This window comes from Octopus sinensis, linkage group LG6 (assembly GCF_006345805.1).
Source record: "Octopus sinensis linkage group LG6, ASM634580v1, whole genome shotgun sequence".
Classification (NCBI taxonomy): Eukaryota; Metazoa; Mollusca; class Cephalopoda; order Octopoda; family Octopodidae; genus Octopus; species Octopus sinensis.
This window is the reverse complement of record NC_043002.1, coordinates 18,548,430-18,573,002: the sequence shown is the minus strand read 5'-3', so window position 1 is coordinate 18,573,002 and position 24,573 is coordinate 18,548,430.

The following is a 24,573-nucleotide window of genomic DNA, read 5'->3' as shown; positions in this document are numbered from 1 at the left end:
TAAGATGTCACACGGCACTTAGTTCTGTAAATGAGTGTTACTATTATACAAGCAATGCCATCCATTTCTTGTATTCTGTGAAACATGTTGGTCATGTAGAAATATTCCCTTGCTTGGAATCAGACGAGCATTGACAACAGAAAGAGAAATCTGGTTAAAGAAAATCTTTCAATACACTCTATCTGAATGATGATGATGATGATAAATAAATAGAAAGCAGAATTAGTAGAAACAATGGATAAAATATACTATGGTCGTTGCTTACGTTCTTCCTTTCTCAGGCTGATGTTGCCTTTTTGTATTCCAAGAGTAATAAAATGAATATCAAAACAACGGGTTTTGACTAAAATCCTTGAGGTTATCGCTCCAGCGTGATCATGATCAGATGACTGGAACCAGTTAAAGAATAATTGATCTAAAGCATCAAATTCTGATAAACCATTGTAAGTTCCCAATCGCTGGAATTCCTGTGGCATTTTTTTACCTTTGACCTCTTCATTTTGTTTCGTCACAAATCTTCTGTTACCAGTTCCATAGAGAAGCCTCGCCTAAAATTGACTCTGAAAGTGCATGAAGACAAACTAAATGGTGAAGAATATCAAGAATCCAGGGTGTCATAATGATTTTAAAAATGAAAAAAATAAAAAATTATTTGCAATTATCTAAAATAAATTTTTTAAATTCATGAACTTAACATAGAAATCAATAAAAATATCTTTAAAAAACATTTTGTTCATTTATTTATGTATTTTGATGTTATATATTTCTATTTATACATTATATATTTACGCATTGAAAATTTATATTTTCACATATATATTTTTGATGTGATCGGACTGAGGATGCATCCAGCTGGTCTTGAGATCATCTTTCTCCCGGAAAAGAGACTGTTGATGATACTTAGATGCAGTTCCATGCAAAAACTCCAACTGAAGCTGCTCATGGTCTTTGCAATTTCCAACATCATGTTTTCCAAGAACTCCTTTCTAGGCTTTTGAATCTTAGCCTTCTGTGGTGTTGATGCCACCAAGGATGATGACCTTGTCATCCACTGGAGTGTCTTGTGGCAGGCTGCACAGGTCAGTATAGTACTTTTCTTTAACAGGCTAAAATTTGCCTTTGCAGAAGAAAACCTCCCAGAATCTTTGTGTGGTTTTAAAGCGAACAGGAGTCCCACCAACTTGGTCTTTATTCTCAGACAGCTCCAAGAGAAATGCAGAGAGCAGAACAAAGGTCTTTATATTTCCTTTGTTGACCTCACCAAAATATTTGACACTGAATAGAAAATATCTATGCAAATCCTGGAGCATGTTGGCGCCAAATGCAGCGCCTTCTTCTCCTTCGTTCCGTCGATGACGACCCTCGCTCTCACCAGACGATGATCGCTACCGGTGTTGAATGGCGTCACGACAGAGACATCATGTAATATACGTCGCTTATGGACCAGAATCGACTATATATATATTATATATATATATATATATATATATAATTTTAATCCAAACGGGAAACAAAAAAAACAACAACAATGGAACAATTACAGTATTATTATTAATAGGCGCTCAGGAAAAGGAAGCAGGGAGGTATGACGTTTCGAGCGGAGCTCTTCGTCGGAAACATAAAGAAGGAAGAGAGAGGAAAGAAAGATCCCAGAGCGGGCAACAGGGAAAGAGAAAAAAGACGATGGTGTTTACGAGTTGCACATGGTGAAAGGCGGATGTTTACGAAAACAGAGCAAAGTGGGTTTTTAAAGGCAAAAGAGTGGAGACAAGGTTGGTAACGCAACAGATGTGTGTGTATGTGTGAGTGTGTGCGTGTGCGTGTGTGTATGTGTGTGTGTGAGGCGAGATGAAAAAACAAAAAAATATATGTGTGTGTGTTAGTGTGTGCGTCTGTGTGTAGGCGTGTGAGGTAGGGCGAGATAGTGGTCAGCTTAGCAGACAAAGGGCAGTAGTAAGAAAAAGAAGGAAGGAGGAAGGGAGGGAGGGGAAGGGGTGGGGGCGTATGTAGCGTGCCAGCGTTTGTTGAGTAGTAGTGTGTGTGTGTGTCCAGTGTCGTGGTGGTATAAATGGCGAGTAGATTGAATGTGTGTAAGAGTAATGTATATATTTAAGCAATGTGTGTATATGTGTGCGCGCGTGTGTAACGAAAAAGGGGGGGGGGTTAAGGAAAAAGGACTCCAGCTGAGGGGAAGATGGAAGAGTGGTCCCACGGAGGCGGGCGTGGGAAAACCCAACGACACGCGACGGTCCCAGGAACGGGCGGGAGGTCTTGTCGGTTCCAAGAGCGAGGTGCCTGCGGAGCGTATGCGTACGCGAACCGGCGCAAGCGCGTGCGTGCGCGAGCCTGCGAGTATGTGCGTAAGTATGTATGTGTGTGGATGTGTGAGTGTGTCTGTGTGTATGTCCGGGTGGCAGTGTGTCCGATGAATTATGTGAGTATGTGTGTATGTATGTGTGTGCATAGATGTATGTCCGTGTGTGTGGTGTGTGTGTGTGTGTATGTGTGAGTGTGTATGTATGTACGTGTGGGTGTGGGGAAGTGTGTGTATGTGCATGTGTGTGCGCGTACATACAGGTGTGTGAGTGAGTGTGTGTGTGTGTGTATGTGTGTGTGTGTGTGTATGTATGTGTGTGTAGGATGCATGTATGTGTATGGGTGTATGTATGCGTGTGTGTATGTATGTATGTGTACGTGCGTGTGTGTGTGTGTATGCGTGTAGGTGTGCGCGTGTGCATGCATGCATGCATGCATGCATGTGCGTATGTGTGTGTGTGTGTGCATGTGTGTGGGTATATATGTATGTGCGTATATATGTGTGTGTGTGCGTACATATATATATATATATATATATATATATATATAGATAGATATGTGAATGTTTACCCCTTGTCTTAACATCACATAATACTTTTAAATGCGTATCATTGTCATATAACCTTCAGGGCCAGATCATATACAGCATTGCCCTATCTGAGCCCTTCCCTGCTAGCAATGGTGTGAAGAAAAGAGTATCCACATATCAAAGCTTTTCACCATCTTCTTCAGGAGGCCACGGAATACCTTGGCAATGAAGACAACATCTTCATTCATGCGCACACACTGGTATGCATGCGTACATGCATACGAATATACATATGTCCACATGAATGAATACGCATGTGTGTGTTTATGCGTGTATGTGTTTGCATGTGTGCGTATGCATGTGTATGTGTGCGCGTGTACGCGCGTGCATGTTCGTCCAAGCAGACGAGCGCGGCAATGAAGACAACATCTTCATTCATGCGCACACACTGGTATGCATGCGTACATGCATACGAAAATACATATATAAGACATTTTAGCTAATATATATATATATATATATATATACATATATATACGAGAGAGTGGACAAACGAAATAAGGGCGCTCAAACAATTTATTAGGAGTTACATGTATGGATCTAAACAGTTTGGTTCAAACTTATTGGTACTCTTGAGTTTCAAGCGTGATGCTAGTCGTCAGCCATTTTTATTTTGATATATATATATTTATATATATATATACCGGAGTAAACACATAAATGTGAAACAAGGTGGAAAAAAGAGTACTCAAATACCAGTGGTAGAGTAATATGCTTTATTTTAAGCAGCAGAAAATTCAACAAAATCTGTTACTCTGAGTTTCTCGTTGCCGTTCATCAGACAGTTTTTGCTAGAATGGAACTTATATATTAATTAATATATAAGTTCCATTCTAGCAAAAACTGTCTGATGAACGGCAACGAGAAACTCAGAGTAACAGATTTTGTTGAATTTTCTGCTGCTTAAAATAAAGTATATATATATATATATATATATATATAACCAAGGCTGTGTAGATATTAGATTATTTATAGATAGAAGGTCTTACAGCTGTAAGACCTTCTATCTATACATGCTCTAATATCTACACAGCCTTGGTTTTTTTTTATCTTATTACAGAAGAAATTCTTACATACACACGCTGACATAGAACCAACGTTGACATAGAACCCCTTATTCACATTCGCAAAATTACCGAATCTGGAACTTAACTATGGTCTGTCTATAGCACTTATTCAGCATTACATGACACCTTTGGGTCTCAATGACACCATTATATCTTATATATATATATATATATATATATATATAGATATATATATATATATATATATATATATATATATATATGTATGTATTATATGTATGTGTATATATATATATAATATACATCATATATATTATATATATCTATGTTTGTACGAGTTATTGTATACATACATACATACATACATACATACATACATACATACATACATACATACATACACACACACATACCTATTGGCGTTGTTTTTAATATTAGTTGTATCCTGATAATGTCAGTCAAGTCGATATGATTACATTGACATTTACACCGAGAGTACGTTGACACTTCGCTTATCATCGTTAACATGCTTTTATGACGGTCGTTACTGTTCTGGTTTAGCCCCAGGTCAACCCTGATAAAGCATATCTGTAATCAAAAGCCTTCCAGCCGTGACAACCACCCTATGAATAAACCCTTGTTTTTTGCTAAACGGTGTGGAGTGATTTGAATGCGATTTGGCTGCTATTTTTAGTAGGTCAAACAATCACTTATTTGGCTTGTTTGATTACACTGGGCAACAAAAAACAAAAAAACAAAACAAAAATTGTTTTTCATGCTATTTTAACTTTTTCATCTGATTTAGGGTAATTTTAGGATGCTGGATCCGAGTCTGACATCAGTTTTCAAACAGTACGGGTAGTTTTTTTTTTTAGTTATTCACAGCATCAGATTTTCCAAACAATTGATAATATTCTTTTCTTTTCTACTCTAAGCACAAGGCCCGAAATTTTTGGAGAGGGGGTTAGTCGATTAGATAGATCCCAGTATGCAACTGGTACTTAATTTATCGACCCCGAAAGAATGAAAGACAAAGTCGACCTCGGCGCAATTTGAACTCAGAACGTAGCGGCAGACGAAATACCTATTTCTTTACAGAGAAAACAAACAAGGACAGACAAACAGATTAAGTCGATTACATCGACTCCAGTGCGTAACTGGTATTTATTTAATCGACCCCGAAAAGATGAAAGACAAAGTCGACATCGGCGCAATTTGAACTCAGAACGTAGCGGCAGACGAAATACCTATTTCATTACTACTCACAAGGGGCTAAACACAGAGGGGACAAACGGATTAAGTCGATTATATCGACGCCAGTGCGTAACTGGTACTTATTTAATCGAGCCCGAAAGGATGAAAGGCAAAATCGACCTCGGCGGGATTTGAACTCAGAACGTAGCAGCAGACGAAATACCGCCAAGTATTTCGCCCGGCGCGCTAACGTTTCTTATTTCTTTATTGTCCACAAGGGGCTAAACATAGAGGGGACAAACAAGGACAGACATTTTCTTCACTCTCATCTTGACTTTTTTTCCATCCAATAAGGGTGATGTAAGCGATGAGCATGGTGAACGATTTCATCAATAAATCAAAGAAATAGAATGCCGCTACAGAGGCAGAATTACACCAAAACTGCTGAGGGACTACTGCTGGCTTTTAAAACGAGAAACGAACGTGCAACATAAGCGTAAAAGAAGACGCCAAAGCTATTTTTGAAAAACATTAAATTAATAATATTCACTTTACACTTTTTGTTTTGTGTTTTATTGGTTTTAGAGCTACTTGTCCACCTACTTGCTATTGTTCTTACACCAAATAATGGTAATTTACGCTTAACATAACATTAATTTTAGAAATATTAAATTTCTACATATCTCAGAGCGGTGGTGGAGCGATAGAGCGGTTGTATACTGTCAACTTAACGTGACAGTCCCGTAAAGGGAATTACACCACCGCTATTTAGCCCTAGGAAGCATCGACGCTTCCTGTCGGCTTTGACACATTTTCTGTGTCCTTATATTTGCGAAGGGGAGACAAGCACCCCTAACAGCTAGGCCTGCATCCAGAGACATGCATGTTTCTGAGTGCTCATCATCAGTCAAGAGTAGCATTAATTTTATTTGTCATGAATTTTCACATTATTGTAATTTTGATAACAGTAGAATAATGACAACGCAAAAACGTGACATGCTAGAACAAAAATGGTTGCAGATTCGGAATCAGCGCCTCCAAGTTACCTATGAGCACGATTTCGTTTAATAGTAGCAAAAATTTTGTTGCCTAGTATTATCGTTTTTATTGGCGTTTTTGCTGTTGTTTAGACCAGTGCTCTGCAACTGGTATACCACGGCACACAGGTGTGCCACAAGACGATGTATGGTGTGCCGCAATGTAACCTGAATCTAATTTCCCCCTATAGTTTTAATTATAATTTTAGTTCAGGTGTGCCACCAAATTTGGAAAAGAATATGAGTATACCATAAGTGGAAAAAAGGTTGCGGTAACACTGGTTTAGACCCAGATCAGTCTTGATCGAGCAGAGCACGATCAAAAGTTTTTCAGTTACAGTTATCCCATCTATTTTTCTAGTTTACATTATCCAATGTGTCTTTTCTCATTTTAAGTTGGAGAGCGTGATTTGAGGCTTACTTAGTTACTGCTATTAGCAGACTAAGCAACCATGAAGAGATTCTCTTCTTGGTGTTGCTGCTAATGTTCTAAATATTATTTTTTATTCCTATACAATTCTTAGTTTTACTATCATCACCTCTGCTATCGCCATCAGCAACTTCACTTCCAGTACATGCAAAACTAGACGCGACACATCATGAACCAATGAAAGAGAGCCTCTTACATTACGAAGCGATTTATAAAAAAAGACCAGCTACATTTCCAGCAAACTGCATTCTGCTGTCTTTATAAATGATACTTTGGATATTGCTGTTTTGGGTAAATATTACGAAAAATAAGAAGTATACTCTGGTCTGCCTTAGTAACTTTATAGATTCCTTGGCAAAACAACGCTTGGAACCCTAACTCACGGCATACCTAGATTAAAATTGGGCCCTTGATTCTCCCAGGAACTATCCAGTCTTAAAGACTGCACGTACTTGGTTTGGAATAGAGTCTAGATAGCAGAAAAATAAGTAGGATATATGAGTAAAAGAGCAGCGGTTGTAGTTTCTGTGTTAGCAGAAGCCAATGAAGAAATATATTACATATTCGCTCGACATGCAAGAAATAATATCTAAATTTTCCTCATACCACGCACGTAATATGGTAGGTAGTAGTCCTGAGCTGAGAAAGTCTGAGAACGATGGCTCAAAACTCAGCAGGACCTTTACTACAAGATTTTCGTTTTAGCCTGGATATGTTCCAGACTTAGACTCAGGACAATAAATCGTTATTGAATTCAAATAAATCGTTGTTGAATTATAGGATTAAGTTTAAGACGAGTTGTGAATTCTGTTCCCGGACTGGGCTGTTTGTTGTGTTCTTGAGCAAAACACTTCGTCTCACGTTTCTCTAGTTCACTCAGCTGTAGAAATGAGTTTCGGTGTCATTTGTGCCAAGCTATATCGGCCTTTGACTTTCCCTTGGATAACATCAATAACGTGGAGAGGGGAGCCTGTCTGTATGGACGACTGCTGGTCTTCCATAAATATCTTTACCCGGACTCGTATCTCGGAGGGGAGCTTTCTAGGTGCAATCTCATAGTCATTTACCTTTTACTTTTGTTGTTGTTCTATAATTCCAGGTGGACCCTCTTTAAACAGACTTATAACCAAACTATCATACCAGTTGTTATCCTGATTCTCTAGCGATATCTTAGACTATATTACTTAAAATGTTTTGGCTGCTGCTTTAGCGGATTAAGCGAGCGTGTTGATGGCTCTCTTGTTGACTTGAGTATTCAAAAATAGAAAAGTTTGTTGGTAGCGTAATTAAAAGCGTCAAATAGTTCACGCCAGACATTCTTGCAAATGCATTTTAGTTAGTAATGATAAAACAGTAGTAGTAGTTGTTATAATGATGATAATGATAATAATAATAATAATAATAATAACAACAACAACAACAACAATAATAATGATAATAATAATAATAATAACAACAACAACAATAACAATAATAATAATAATAATAATGATAATAATAATAATAATAATAATGATAATAATAATGATAACGACAACAACAATAACATAATAATAATAATAATAATAATAATAATAATAATAATAATAATAATAATGTTAATAATAATGATATGAATAATATTAATAGATCTAATTATTTAAAACAACTGTGAACGCATTAAATGAACATTAAGTCTGAGGGAATATAGATGCATATTGATATCCGTTGCGTCAGTATGTACATAAATGTGTGCAAAAGTGCATGTATTTATTATAATGTGTATGTCTGCGTGTATATGAATGTGAATATGTGTGTATACGTCGCGTATACAGGGTGTAGCAAAAACATCCAGATTCACAATTTTCGATAAACATATTAAAAGCAAACACAACAATATATTCCAATATAAATTACAATAAAAACCAATAAGAGAAACAAAAACGGTAAGACATAAGCTACAGGATGACCCTATTGTCGCTTGCCTAGCTTCCTCAGTGCTATATCAATGGTTATGTAAAATATGGGAGGGTTTCTGCCGCAAAGTGGGTATGCGCGAGAGTGTAAAGGTCAATATTAATTTAATACAATTATGTCCCATTGTATGTCCTACTTTATAACATCTTCCTCTCGCATTTACTCTCCCAAATTACTCGCTATTATTCCTTGTCTTTCCTTTCCTTTCCTCTTTGACTCTCCCACTGTTTTACCCAGACACTTCTCTTCCTCCCTCTGTCTGCTTGTCCCCTCTCTCGCTCCACTCTTTACATTATATAATCGACTAGCAGAATTGCCCGGCGTTGCTCGGGGCTGAATTGCTTGAAAGTACTGTTAATGATTGCACTGAATTATGATGATTATTCAGGCAAATATTGATATAAGTTTACGCTGGGAGATAAGGACTTAACGATCAAACGTGTGCCATTGCATTGTTTTAGGGGAACCAAATTTCTGATGAGCATTATAGGGGCACCGACTTTAAGTTTGAGAATGTGTGGTGTTAGTCTGGGGTGCTCAAAGGAATTGAGTACCTCTATTGGATATTTGATGACGTCCTGTGGGTCAGGAGTTGTATTGATAGACTGATATACATAGACTTCCCCAGGAATGAGTTTTAGCATTTCATCATTAATATGGTGAACAATTTTATTCCTCGGGGCCAGTATAGCCTTTTTGCCAATCCAATCCATATTCTGATAATTAGCTTGTAGATCTTGGAACACTGCATCTCTGAGATCAGAAGGCGTCTTAACAATGGTACAAATGAAATCGATGGCAATATTACCATTTTCATCCCCTGGTATTTTGCCTTCGCCAAGTGCAAGGAGGGTGTGAGGAAATGCTGCTGATGTGATATTACGTCGCATATGAGCACGCATATTGGTGTGAAGTTTGAGAGTTACTTCCTTTTATTAAAAAAAATATGCATTAAAATGGGAGAAAATGATGATAAATTATTTGTAAAATCGTAGACTCATCGTAGACGCGCGCTAATACCCAGAAGGACTCGATATGAATCACGACTATAAGATACTCGGTTTTGGTTAAACTGCATCGCAAAATGTGGGAGTAGTTAGGAATCTAAATCGGAGTAGACAGACACACAACCTTTCTTTTATATATAAAGATTTTCGTCCGTCCTAAAAAACTTTGTGCGGAGTGAATGGTTACCTCTATGGAAATATATCCACACACATACATACATGTGTGTATAGATGAATATATAAATACATTTAAATATCTATATACACTTTTGGGCGATCTTTCTGCTACTTGGATATAGTTTAGATCTTATATTCATTCAATTCGTCCTAAATAACTTTGTATGGAGTGAATGGTTACCTCTATGGAAATATATACACACACATTATACATACATGTGTGTGTCTATATACACTTTTGGGCGACTGCTACTTAGAGATAACTTTAGATGTTATTTTCGTCCTAAAAAAACTTTGTGCGGAGTGAATGGTTACCTCTATGGAAATATATACACACACATTATACATACATGTGTGTATAGATGTATATATAAATACATTTAAATATCTATATACACTTTTGGGCGATCTTTCTGCTACTTAGATATACTTTAGATCTTATGTTCGTCCAATTCGTCCTAAATAACTTTGTATGGAGTGAATGGTTACCTCTATGGAAATATATACACACACATTATACATACATGTGTGTGTCTATATACACTTTTGGGCGACTGCTACTTAGAGATAACTTTAGATGTTATTTACGTCCTAAAAAAACTTTGTGCGGAGTGAATGGTTACCTCTATGGAAATATATCCACACACATACATACATGTGTGTATAGATGAATATATAAATACATTTAATATCTATATACACTTTTGGGCGACTGCTACTTAGAGATAACTTTAGATGTTATTTTCGTCCTAAAAAAACTTTGTGCGGAGTGAATGGTTACCTCTATGGAAATATATACACACACATTATACATACATATGTGTATAGATGAATATATAAATACATTTAAATATCTATATACACTTTTGGGCGATCTTTCTGCTACTTGGATATACTTTAGATCTTATATTCGTCCTAAAAAACTTTCCTGTCACACACTCACACACACGCACACACACACACGCACCCTCACACACACACACTCACACACACACACATACTCACACACACGCACACACACACACACGTTAGCTTACAATTTTATTTATATATTTGCGTGTCTATGTGTGTAAAGAGGAAGTGGGAATGCAGAGTGAAAGAGCTTTCACTTTAATCGTTGCACACTTGCAAAGAGAAAGGAGGAGAAATTAGGGTGATAGCGTGAGTGAATCAGATCGCTCCGTTTTTGTGTGTGTGTGTGTGCGTGTGCTGTAGCCCACACTAAGAAAAGCACTTCACTTACACACCACAATGTGAGTTTTCTCTAAATTTTGCTTAATTGGGGTTGAATTTTTAAAAACCGGATCTGGCACGACCGATGCATTCTACTCTTAAAAATGCTAGGTAAATTGTAATTGAAGAAATCCTATATTGTAGATTTCTATAAGAGACAAAGGGAGGGAGATAAAATCTGCCTTTTATAATAAGAGATCCTTGTTGGCAGATATCTCCATCATATCTCTCACTCACATTCATACGCTTTCGGATACATTTATAAATTCATCAGATACAAATTCATAGGCGCAGGAGTGGCTGTGTGGTAAGTAGCTTGCTTACCAACCACATGGTTCCGGGTTCAGTCCCACTGCGTGGCAATCTTGGGCAAGTGTCTTCTGCTATAGCCCCGGGCCGACCAATGCCTTGTGAGTGGATTTGGTAGACGGAAACTGAAAGAAGCCTGCCGTGTATATGTATATATATATATATTATATATATATATATATATATATATATATATATATATATATTATATATATATATATATATATATATATGTGTGTGTGTTTGTGTGTCTGTGTTTGTCCCCCTAGCATTGCTTGACAACCGATGCTGGTGTGTTACGCCCCCATCACTTAGCGGTTCGGCAAAAGAGACCGATAGAATAAGTACTGGGCTTACAAAGAATAAGTCCCGGGGTAGATTTGCTCGACTAAATGCGGTGCTCCAGTATGGCCGTAGTCAAATGACTGAAACAAGAAAAGAGTAAAAGATGTTTATATTTGTCATGTATGTATGCACACATGTAAACAGTTATGCGTATGAGTGGTAAGAAGTTTGTGAGGCAGCTTGGATAAGTGTCTTCTGCTATAGCCCCGGGGTAACCAAAATCTTGTGAGTGGGTTTGGTAGATGGAAACTGAAAGAAGCCCGTCGTATATATGGATATATCTATGTATGTTTGTCTTTCTATATGCGTTTGTCCCCCACCCACCACTTGACAACCTGTTGGTCTGTTTACTTCCTCTATACTTAGAGATTCGGAAAAGACACCGATAGAATAAGTACCAGGCTTAAAACATGGATGTACTGGGGTCGAGTTGTTCGACCAAACCCTTCAAGGCGTTGCCCCAGCATGGCCGTAGTCCAATGACTGAAACATGTAAAAGGTAGATACATGAAAGATATACACTCTTTTACTCTTTTACTCGTTTCAGTCATTTCACTGTGGCCATGCTGGAGCACCGCCGCCTTTAATCGAGCAAATCGAACCCAGGACTTATTCTTTGTAAGTCTAGTACTTATTCTATCGGTCTCTTTTGCCGAACGGCTAAGTTACGGGGCTATAAACACACCACCGATGGTTGTCGAGCGATGTTGTGGGGACAAACACAGACACACAAACATATACACACATACATATATATATATATAAATATACATACATATATACGACGGGCTTCTTTCAGTTTCCATCTACCAAATCCATTCAGAAGGCTTTGGTCAGCCCGAGGCTATAGTAGAAGATACTTGCCCAAGGTGCCACGCAGTGAGAATGAATCCGGAACCATGTGGTAGGTAAGCAAGCTACTTACCACACAGCCACTCCTACGCCTATAGTATATGTACATATATTATAGGCGTAGGGAATCAAAAATTTTAAAACAAAATTCAAATAAAGCTAGAGTTACAAAACCACCAGTCGACGGAAAGGGCATTTTTCAGAACTTCTAAACAGAGACCCTCAAATGGTAACTGCAGTTAAGATCTTTCGGTTTGGAGGCTGCTTCTCACCCTCCATCTCACCCCAACCCGCAACCTTGTCCCGTAAATGTTAAAACTTACGTAGGCAAGGCCTTCTTGCTCCTTTTGGATAAGCATTTTCCGTAGCAAACTAATAAATACAGCAACATTCTTAATAGACGCTCAGTGAAAATATAATACAGCTACTGCACCAATATGTAGAATATTATCACCCGCAATCATCACCAAGAGCACACCCCCAATTCTATCCGTCGAGACCCCGAAGCTTAAAAATGCTCCACCAATATTCTTTTGACGTATCGGCCTCAATACAGTCAACATCATCAGTTAGCGTTTTCTTTTTTCTTATCCTGTTCCAGATTGTTCTGGCCACCGCATCGTGCCTCAAGGGAAGATAATATCTGGAAGACATTCTCTTACAGATGACAATAAGGTGGCTTATACTTTCAATCTTTGTTTTGCACAGCTGCCATTTGTTGTCTGTCAATGTTTTCTGCCAATTACGTTGCATGTATATAGTGAGGATCTCTAATTCTTGACTTGCATAACGGTAAACCTTGGAAGTGGAATGTTATAAACTTGTCATTCTCCATGCCAAGGTTTTGATATAATCGATTTCTTCTGTGGTTTGTATCTTTCGTGCCAAGTACTCATGCACTATCTTCTCAGTGAACTGGTCCATATTCATAAATTTTGCTTACCTGATAATAAATTTTTATCAATGTTCCTTGGGGAGCTGATCTGTATCAGCTCTTATTTCACGCGTCTCCTCAAGTTCATTAGCAATCCTAGTAATGTAGATGATTTCATGGTTGCAAACTTGGGAAATATTGGCAAATATTCGTATGACATAAATACAGATTTAGACAATATCTACCATCCTTGCATATGAAGCATAACCTGTCTACATCAAATTTCCTGTAACACCGAACAGTTTGTGAGTTCGAACATTCAATTGCTAAGGTGTTGCGGGCAATATGCTTGTTTTAAGCTGAGATTTCAAATGATCATATTTTTTTACCCTCTTGAGGTACTCATACCTCTTTCCTTCATTGATGGGTTCGTCATAGATGATGACATTCTCATCCTGCCCAAGATACTTGTAATTTTCCCCAGAGAGCAGAGGCTGGCTGTATTTCTAGGTTGTGTACGTTTAGTGTTTGGATGAGGGCACAAGTTGGCCACGTTTTAGCACAAAACATGCACTTTTGGACTCAGCAAATTTCATTTCGATGTCTCTGGAGAATTGATTTATGAGATCCAGTGTTTTTTTTTCATTAATCAATATTTGGCCTATCCAGCTTTAAGTCAACAACAAAGACAAGGCGGAAGATGTTATCGGAGCCACTCCTATAGTTGCTGCGTTTTGTGACTAGTTATACGAGGAGATTCATTAAGAATACAATGAGTAGTACTGACAATATAGCGAACTGATGCTTTTTGGTAGTGTATGATGTAAGATTTGATGTCTTCAATGTGGGGAAGCACTCCGTCGGTTACGACGATGAGGGTTCCGGTTGATCCGAATCAACAGAACAGCCTGCTCGTGAAATTAACGTGTAAGTGGCTGAGCACTCCACAGACACGTGTATCCTTAACGTAGTTCTCGGGGATATTCAGCGTGACACAGAGAGTGACAAGGCCGGCCCTTTGAAATACAGGTACAACAGAAACAGGAAGTAAGAGTGAGAGAAAGTTGTGGTGAAAGAGTACAGCAGGGATCACCACCATCCCCTGCCGGAGCCTCGTGGAGCTTTTAGGTGTTTTCGCTCAATAAACACTCACAAGGCCCGGTCTGGGAATCGAAACCGCGATCCTATGACCGCGAGTCCGCTGCCCTAACCACTGGGCCATTGCGCCTCCATGTCTTCAATGTAACCTGTAAGAAGTAAATCGTACCAGTTGTTGGTTAGGTGGTCGATGACAGCTTTTTGTGGCGGTTGTACTTTGGCTCATTGCAGTGCCTTGACAATCCAATCGAGATTGTGGCTCGTTGATTTTTGTTATTGTCACTTCAAGCATGCGGAACCCATGCTCCATACTTCTGAACCTTTTCCATCGAGTGAAGATGCTTCTCTATAGCAGTGTGGGAACATTCCATTTTCTCTGCCAGTTCCCTTGTCGCCTGACGAGAATTTTCGTGCAAAAGTTGGTTTAATCGCTCTTCATCGAGCTCAACTGGACGGCAAGAACGAGGTGCGTCTTTGAGGCAAAAATTTCCATTTTTAAACTTGGCATACCAATCACGAGCGGTTCTTTCTCCATACACAGTACAAATGTCGTGAGCAGCTTTTTCGGCTTTAGAACATTGATTAAAAGCAAAAAGAAGGTGTCGAAAATGCTCGTTTTCTTAACTAGACATTTTATTTTAATGATCTGAAAATAAACAAAGAATAACTAAAATTAACTAAAAAAAAAAAACCCAAAATATATTCCAGAATGATTCAAAAATAGAATTCTCGAAAACACATAGATCCCAAAATTTAAAAACGCAATAAATTCCAAAATTAAAAAAAAACACAAAACAGCAGGAACATGGTTGCTAACCTAATAGATTGTGTACACAACTTGTGTGTTCCTACAGTAAAGAAATTGTCTCCAGTTCTATAGTTCATTGTGTATGTCAGCTTCATCAGTGTGACCACTACGGAGAGAGAGAGAGAGAGAAAAGAGAGAGAGAGAGAGAGAGAGAGAGAGAGAGAGTCCAGGTAGATAAAAATGGTAGGACTTTCTGAGTCTCGCGTGACAGGCCATGCTTGAAGTGAGAAGGGTAGATGTGTGCTCTTGATAAACGCCGAGTTACCAAAGAGGAGTTAATTTGCTGTTGCATTTTTATAGACTAACTAAACTAGGTCAAGCTAGAAACAAAGGATTTACTCTTTTACAATTGACTGCAGCCATGCTGGAGCACCGCCTTTAGTCGAGCAAATCGACCCCAGGACTTATTCTTTGTAAGCCTAGTACTTATTCTATCGGTCTCTTTTGCCGAGCCGCTAAGTTACGGGGACGTAAACACATCAGCATCAGTTGTCAAGCGATGTTGGGGGGACAAACACAGACACGCAAACATATAGACACACACACAGACACACGCACACAGACACACACACACACATATATATATATATACATATATATACGACGGGCTTCTTTTAGTTTCCGTCTACCAAATCCACTCACAAGGCTTTGGTCGGCCCGAGGCTATAGTAGAAGACACTTGCTCAAGGTGCCACGCAGTGGGACTGAACCCGGTACCATGTGGTGCGTAAGCAAGCTACTTACCACACAGCCACTCCACTCCTACGCCTATTAATCTCTTAGAAAACAATAGGCCGATAACTTGTGGTGAAAAAATGTGGATTAGGTTTCGAATCCTAGCTTAGAAAAGTGCAAGCTGTTCGTCACATACACACACGCACACTCACACACACACATACATACACATGAAGACTCACACATGCACGCACGCGCGCATACACACACATGTAAGCACACACACACATATCTATATGTTTCACGAACTTGTGAAAAATAGCGTTGTTGAATATGTGAGCTCGAATTACATTCCTACAGGCCAATTAATAGTTCATTGTATTTCCGATTGCAACAATGACAAGCGGTGCCTATGAATGTGACCTTTTGAAAGCATATATTACATCGTGACATCTCTGATTGCAGCTCTGGAAGTTCGTTCCTTGGTTTCATATATGATCCATGCAGGAACTCCTGTTCGACCTATGGATCTTGACATAATAAAAAGAATGCAGTAATAACACTTTAAAATCTAACCGGACGTTTATGAAAACGTGGCACTATTAGAATCGATTACTGGGTCTGTGTATGAAAGAGAACAATTATAACAGTCGAAGAAATGGCCTGCAACAGCTTCAACAACACGTGGTAACCACATTCCCGCTCTCTTCCTCCCTCATTCCGTCGACCTCATATCTCTCTCGTCAAAACAATACAACTGCACCCACTGCGGCAAAAACAAGGTCAACGTCTTCTTCGATTTCGCAGATAGAAGTATCATGTATAAAATGTTGCCGACCAATCAACAAATATCAACTGGTCTTGTGATACATTGCCACGGAATACAATCTTCAAAGTAAAAAATATCATGAAGAATTTGTGTGTGTGTGTGTGTGAGTGTGTGTGTGTGTGTGTGAGTGTGTGTGTATGTGTGTGTGTGTGTGTGTGTGTGTGTGTGGTGTGTGTGTGTGTATGTGTGTTTTGGCAATACTTAACGTGAATGGGTTTGAATTTATTATTCTAGCAGTTTACCAAGAAGGCGGCGAGCTGGTAGAAACGTTAGCACGCCGGTCGAAATGCGTGGCGTATTTCGTCTGCCGTTACGTTCTGAGTTCAAATTCCGCCGAGGTCGACTTTGCCTTTCATCCTTTCGGAGTCGATGAATTAAGTACCAGTTTCGTACTGGGTCGATCTAATCGACTGGCTCCCTTCCCAAAAATTTCGGACCTTGTGCCTAGAGTAGAAAAGATTCTAACAGATTACCAAGAAGGGTCATGATTTAGTTGTTAGGATGTTGCAATCGTAAGAGCGTGGTTTCGATTCCCGGATCGTGTGGTGTATTGTGTTTTTAAGCAAAGCATTTAATTTCACGATGTTCCAGTCTAGTTAACTGTAAACGAATAACTGCGTGACAAACAACCGTCCCATTCACGGACAGTTTTATGATCTCGAACACTTACTTGCAAGAAAACCGGGTAAGTGACCCTGTTAGACCGAGGACTTGAGGTAGTAATGTTCAGGGATTGATGATAATGATCACCAAGTTATAAAACTGTCGTTAAATTTGAAAATAGATGTTTTTCGTTTGCCGACGTCTATTTTCCGAAAACATACCGAAAAAATATATGGGATGCATGCGTGAGAAGAAGGAAAGGAAAGTACGAGAATTTAGGAACTATGCGAAAAAAAAAAAAAAAACACAAAATAACAGTAAAGTTTTCGGATCTTTTCGGTTTGAAGGGCAGTTTTTTTCTAGCGGTGTCATATGAAATTGTCACCTATAATTATGACCCTAGTATCGATCTATTGCATTTCAATCTGTTTTAGGGTTAGGGGTGGGAGAAGGGTATCTTTATTTCTTCACAAATGTAAATAAACCCAATCTGTTTCTTAAACGAGGGACATATTCATACGGCACAGAATGTTTTTTTTACCTCAATAGACGTCAGTGATTGGTTGAAATTGCAGAAATTGAAGAAAAAAAACAACAACAAATATCTTACAAACTATAGAATTTTCTCAATAAAGCCAAGAGAAAAAGATGTTTTATAAACACATTCTACCAGTATACGAAGTTTAAAATTTTTTAGTTACCTGGAAATTATGTTAAAAACTGCCGTTCAAACCGAAAAGATCCAAGTTTTCGAATAAGCAAAACGTATCCGCCGGAAAATAGTGTCTTTTACTGCGAGGGAGTAAGAGGACAAGTAAGGGAGATACTGAACAGGTATTTAGGGTTTTTCGAATGCGTATAAATCTGTTTTGTTTTATTAATTTTGAGAGATGAAATAAGAGAGAGAGAGAGAGAGGAGAGAGAGAGAGAGAGAGAGAGAGAGAGGGAGAAAGAAAGAGGAGAAGGAAAGGAAGAAACAGAGAGAGAAGGAGAAAGAGAGGAGGAGGAGGAGAGAGAGGATCTTTTCGGTTTAATAAAACCAAATCCAATTTTTAAAAATATTTCTGCACATATGTTGTTTTCATGCTAATTAGGGAAATAGTTTTGTCCTTCTATGCGCATGCGTTTGCGTCTGTATTTGTATGTGTATCGGTACATTATGCGTGTGTGCGTGTACACATGTCTCTGTGCTAGTCATGTGTACGCACACGCACGCACACACACACAGACATGTACACACATACACACACCTACCTGCACACACAAACATAATTTTGCTTTTGAAGAAATTAAATTAAATAATAAGGTGGCGAGCTGGCAGAATCGTTAGCACGCCGGGCGAAATGCTTAGCAGTATTTCGTCTGTCTTTATGTTCTGAGTTCCAATTCCGCCGTGGTCGACTTTGCCTTTCATCCTTTCGGGGTCGATAAATTAAGCACTAGTTACGCACTGGGGTCAATGTAATCGACTTATCTGTTCGTCTGTCTTTGATTTTTCCCTCTGTGTGTAGCTCCTTGTGGGCAAAAAGAAATAAGAAATAAGAAATTAAATTAAATAAGTTGCGATACGCTTTTTAGTTTCAGCCAATCATGATGCAGCCAGATTTATCATGCTCACTCATCATTAAAAAAAAAATTGCTGAATTATTATTTTGTGTGAATAGTAAAAACACTACGCAACTTTTTATTAATGAACTTATCTAATAAAAGAAAATGAAACAAAGGAACATTGACAAGACACTGACAAAAGAGAATTTTATGAAGAAATTCTATCTCTATAAGAGGAACATTCAAAAGACGTATGCTAAGGTAAGAGACAATCAACCATCATTTATATATGGTTGACCTCAAGTTGTACTTTGCAAATGACAAACAACTATGGAAGCACTCCGTCGGTTACGACGACGAGGGTTCCGGTTGATCCGATCAACGGAACAGCCTGCTCGTGAAATTGACGTGTAAGTGGCTGAGCACTCCACAGACACGTGTACCCTTAACGTAGTTCTCGGGGATATTCAGCGTGACACAGAGAGTGACAAGGCTGACCCTTTGAAATACAGGTACAACAGAAACAGGAAGTAAGAGTGAGAGAAAGTTGTGGTGAAAGAGTACAGCAGGGATCACCACCATCCCTGCCGGAGCCTCGTGGAGCTTTAGGTATTTTCGCTCAATAAACACTCACAACGCCCGGTCTGGGAATCGAAACCGCGATCCTACGACCGCGAGTCCGCTGCCCTAACTACTGGGCCATTGCGCCTCCACTGACAAACAACTAGAAATGTTACAGCAAGCAGTACTTGGATGTACCAAAGTAATTAATATGATATTTAGATGAGAGAAATGTTTCAAGAGGAAAACTCATTAAGGATAGTGATATTGTGGTAGATAACGAAACCGAGATAAGAGACAAGATATAGAAATACTTATGAATCAAAGAAACAATGTACAGCACACAGAGGAAAGTAAAGATGAGGAAGGAATATTGATTTCAAATTTTGGCAAAAGGGAAACAATTTCGTGGGAGGAGATAAATCGATTACATCGATCTCAATGTTCAACTGGTACTTATTTTATCGACTCCGGAAGGATGACAGGCAAGTCGACTTCAGAGGAATTTGAACTCAGGACGTAAAGACGGACGAAAGGCTGCTAAGCATTTTCCCAGCACGATAACGCCTTAGATAAGGAAGGAGTAATAAAGACATTATATTAATGCGAAAAACAGAGCTAAAGTGATGGCGAGCTGGCAGAAACGTTAGCACGCCGGGCGAAATGCGTAGCCGCATTTCGTCTGCCGCTACGTTCTGAGTTCAAATTCCGCCGAGGTCGACTTTACCTTTCATCCTTTCGGGGTCGATTAAATAAGTACCAGTTACGCACTGGGGCCGATATAATCGACTTAATCCGTGTGTATGTCCTTGTTTGTCCCCTCTGTGTTTAGCCCCTTGTGGGTAGTAAAGAAATAGAAATAGATATATATCACTACTCCAGTTGTTCTATTAATGAATTTAAGCTGTGATATTTTTGATTGGACGCTAAATGAACATGCGAGACTAGACAGAAAAACGAGAAAAATTATGATTGCATTTAGACTACACCCTAAAAATCTGACATAGAAGAAAATATTTACCTTGAATGGTAGAGATCTTACGCAAACAGAAAACTTTTGTAAAATATCTACAGTAGGACTATAAAAGTATCTTGTTTAAAAATTATTGAAAATTTGTACGAACTACTACAAATCAAGAACAAAAGAAAAATCTCCCTTTTTTCTGTGAAGGAAGCTACAAAATACACCCCCCCCCACACACAAGAAGCTTCAATGGCCGATAGATGTGGAGAGAAAAGAAAATCAATAACCGCAAAAATGTCAAAATCTAAGCTAAAAATTGGGCCACAAATACCTTGATAAAACGATGACAAAAAAAAAAAAAAAAAATAAGAGCCTGAAGTCGGTCAAAACCTGAAAATACAAATAAACAAAATAACAAAAGGCAAAAAACAAAAATAAACAAAAAATGAATATAGATGAAGTAGATAAGGCCAATTTGCAACAGCGATAGAGAGGCACAGGACTCAGAACTGAAACTTGAAAGGTTCTTCATTACAACTTAAATGCAAAACTCAAACCAGAAACCATAAAAAACATAATGCAGTAAAATAATATAACTATAGAATCCGTGCAGTTGAGGAAGAAACAACCATATCGTCTTTTGCTGCCCAGGGTAAACTAAGAAAGAATATACTCACAGAGATGACAGAGCTAGGACTTAAATACTCTGGAAGTTATGCATTATAGATACCAGTAGAAAAGAGGTAGCATAAACAGATATCGCAAAAAGTCGGAGAATGAGAATGCCACTATACTCTGGGATATGCCAATACGCATATACAAAAAGAAGAAAATCAAGATCAAACTACCTGATATTCCTCAAGGTCCACCATGAAAACTATGCTTTCTAATCAAAGTTACAGATCCAGCAGATATATTTTGCTCACAGAAATGGAGAAATTATTCAAATATAAATAACCATAGATGTGCAGAACAGCGCGTATCAAAGCATTTGATATATATATATATATATATATATATATATATAATATATATATATATATATATATATATATATATATATATATATATATATATATATATATATATATATATATACTTTCAACAATTGAGGGTAAAATTAATTAATTAATCATTTCACCAAGTGTTCAGTATGCAAAGGGACCATTTAAGGCGAATTCAAATTATTACATTATATAAAAGGGCTTAGTAAAATAAATTACTTTGCCGCATACTGAACTCATTAGAAATAGCAGCTAAAAAAACTTTTTAAAAACTATTTCTAATACTTAAAGAAAACCTCTCTCATATAGTGTTTGCTCAACTCAACTCACGCAAATATGGGGGTAGAGACATTAAAAAATCAAGTGCAAAGGTTATTTGAGAACGTACGTTTCAAGATTAGTCAACACGACACTTCTATCATCAGCTCAGAACTCCCTGGTTTGGATTTGAAAACACTGAAAGTGGGAGCATACCCTCTCGGCTTCCTCTCGCTTCCGAAGATCTGCTCGTAACTAACAGTGCCAACAAACTCAAAAATGCAAGCGAAGAATTTCTGCTCTCCCCTTTCCACCAGCGTGGGTTAAAATCAGTAAACACTATGCTTTTTTCGGTAAAATCCGCGGCATTATATATAGAGTATTAGAAATAGTTTTAAAAAAGTTTTTTTAGCTGCTATTTCTAATGAGTTCAGTATGCGGCAAAGTAATTTATTTTACTAAGCCCTTTTATATAATGTAATAATTTGAATTCGCCTTAAATGGTCCCTTTGCATACTGAATACTTGGTGAAATTGATTAATTAATTAATTTTACCCTCAATTGTTGAAATTATAATTCATCTCTCTCTATATATAATGCCGCGGATTTTACCGAAAAAAGCATAGTGTTTACTGATTTTAACCCACGCTGGTGGAAAGGGGAGAGCAGAAATTCTTCGCTTGCATTTTTGAGTTTGTTGGCACTGTTAGTTACGAGCAGATCTTCGGAAGCGAGAGGAAGCCGAGAGGGTATGCTCCCACTTTCAGTGTTTTCAAATCCAAACCAGGGAGTTCTGAGCTGATGATAGAAGTGTCGTGTTGACTAATCTTGAAACGTACGTTCTCAAATAACCTTTGCACTTGATTTTTTAATGTCTCTACCCCCATATTTGCGTGAGTTGAGTTGAGCAAACACTATATGAGAGAGGTTTTCTTTAAGTATTAGAAATAGTTTTAAAAAAGTTTTTTTAGCTGCTATTTCTAATGAGTTCAGTATGCGGCAAAGTAATTTATTTTACTAAGCCCTTTTATATAATATATATATATATATATATATATATATATATATATATATTCTGAATGACATGCGAGGTGATATCAAAACATCCCCGGATTAGTTATGTCTAATGAAAAATAACTTTTTAACCAAATTTTTAACATCCATCTCCTTCGAAATAGTCACCTTGCGCAGCAATGCACCGGTCCCAGAGTTCCTACCACTTTTGGAATCCAGCTTTCCGTAAGCTTGTCGAGGATCTTCTGCGACTCGCTCTGGAACTCGACAACGGTGCTGAAATGACGACCTTTGAGCTGCACTTTCATCTTGGGGAAGCAATTTAAGTTCGAAGGTGCAAATCTGGCGAACAGGGTGGGTACCGAAGCGATACTATGTTGTTTTGGGCGGGAAACTCACGAATGAAGAGAGTCCGGTGACAGGGTGCATTGTCGGAGTGAAGAATCTAATTCTTCACGCTTCAGAGATTCGGCTGGGGGTGAATTCCCGACGCACAATACCATGATGTCGAAAAAAAAAAAATAAAAAAGGATGAACATGCTTCTGATTGAGCTGCGGCTCTGTCATGCTCCCTTTGGTTGTGGAGATGATGGCCTCCTCCATTGTGACAACTGCTGCTTCATCTCAGAATCGTCCCCGTAAACCCAACTCTCGTCACCAGTAACGATTCTCGACATGAAGGATGGGTCATCAGCGGCACGCTGACAGAGATCTTGACAGATTTCGATGCGATGTTCGTTCTGCTCAGTGCTTTAGCAGGCGGGGGACAAACTTGGCACAGGCACGCCGCATGTTCAATTCAGACGTTAGGATTTCCTGCACGGACCCGTACGACAGACTAACAACATCAGCAATGTCGTTGATTGTCCTCCTCCGATACCCATGTACAAGTTGGTGAATTTTTTCCCACATTTCCGGGGTTGCCGCTCGTGGTGGGTCTTCCAGATTGCTCATCGTTTTCCAGGGATGTTCTTCTGCGTTTGAAGCAGCTGTGCCTCTCGAAACATTGCCTACGATCCAATGCCTCGTCGCCGTAAGCTTGCCGCAGCATGCTCAATGTCTCTGTAACAGACTTCCCACGTTGAATGCAAAATTTTTCGTTGGCTCTTTGTTCATGACAAAATCGCAGACTACAGTAAACAAGTGATCACGCAAGCACAAATTTCATACTCGCGTGTTTATGTACATATGTATAAATATACTCTTTTACTCTTTTACTTGTTTCAGTAATTTGACTACGGCCGTACTGGAGCACCGCCTGTAGTCGAACAAATCCACCTCAGAACTTATTCTTTGTAAACCTAGTACTTATTCTATCGGCCTCTTTGCCGAACCGCTAAGTTACGGGGACGTGAACACACCAGCATCGGTTGTCAAGCGATGGTGGGGAGAGACAAACACAGACACACAAACATATACATACACACACACACACACACACACACACACACACACACACACACACACACACACACATACAACGAGCTTCTTTTCAGTTTCAGTTCACCAAATCCACTCACAAGGCTTTGGTTGGCTCGAAGTTATAGCAGTAGACACTTGCCCAAGGTGCCACGCAGTGGCACTAAACCTAGAACCATGTGGTTAGTGAGTAAGCTACTTACCACATAGCCACTCCGGACCATTTTTTTTTATGTATAACTGACCTTCTTAGGTTAACTAGATGCCTACATGCAGTGCTGATGAGGTGATCGCCCGGATTATACTTATCCAATTATTATAGATATATGCATACATACATGTATGCTTACATACATACATGTTGAAATTCCAACGAAAGAGCCTTGGATCTAGGTTAGAAACAGTTTCTTTCTCTATTGGCAAGAAATCTTGAAATAAACTGAAT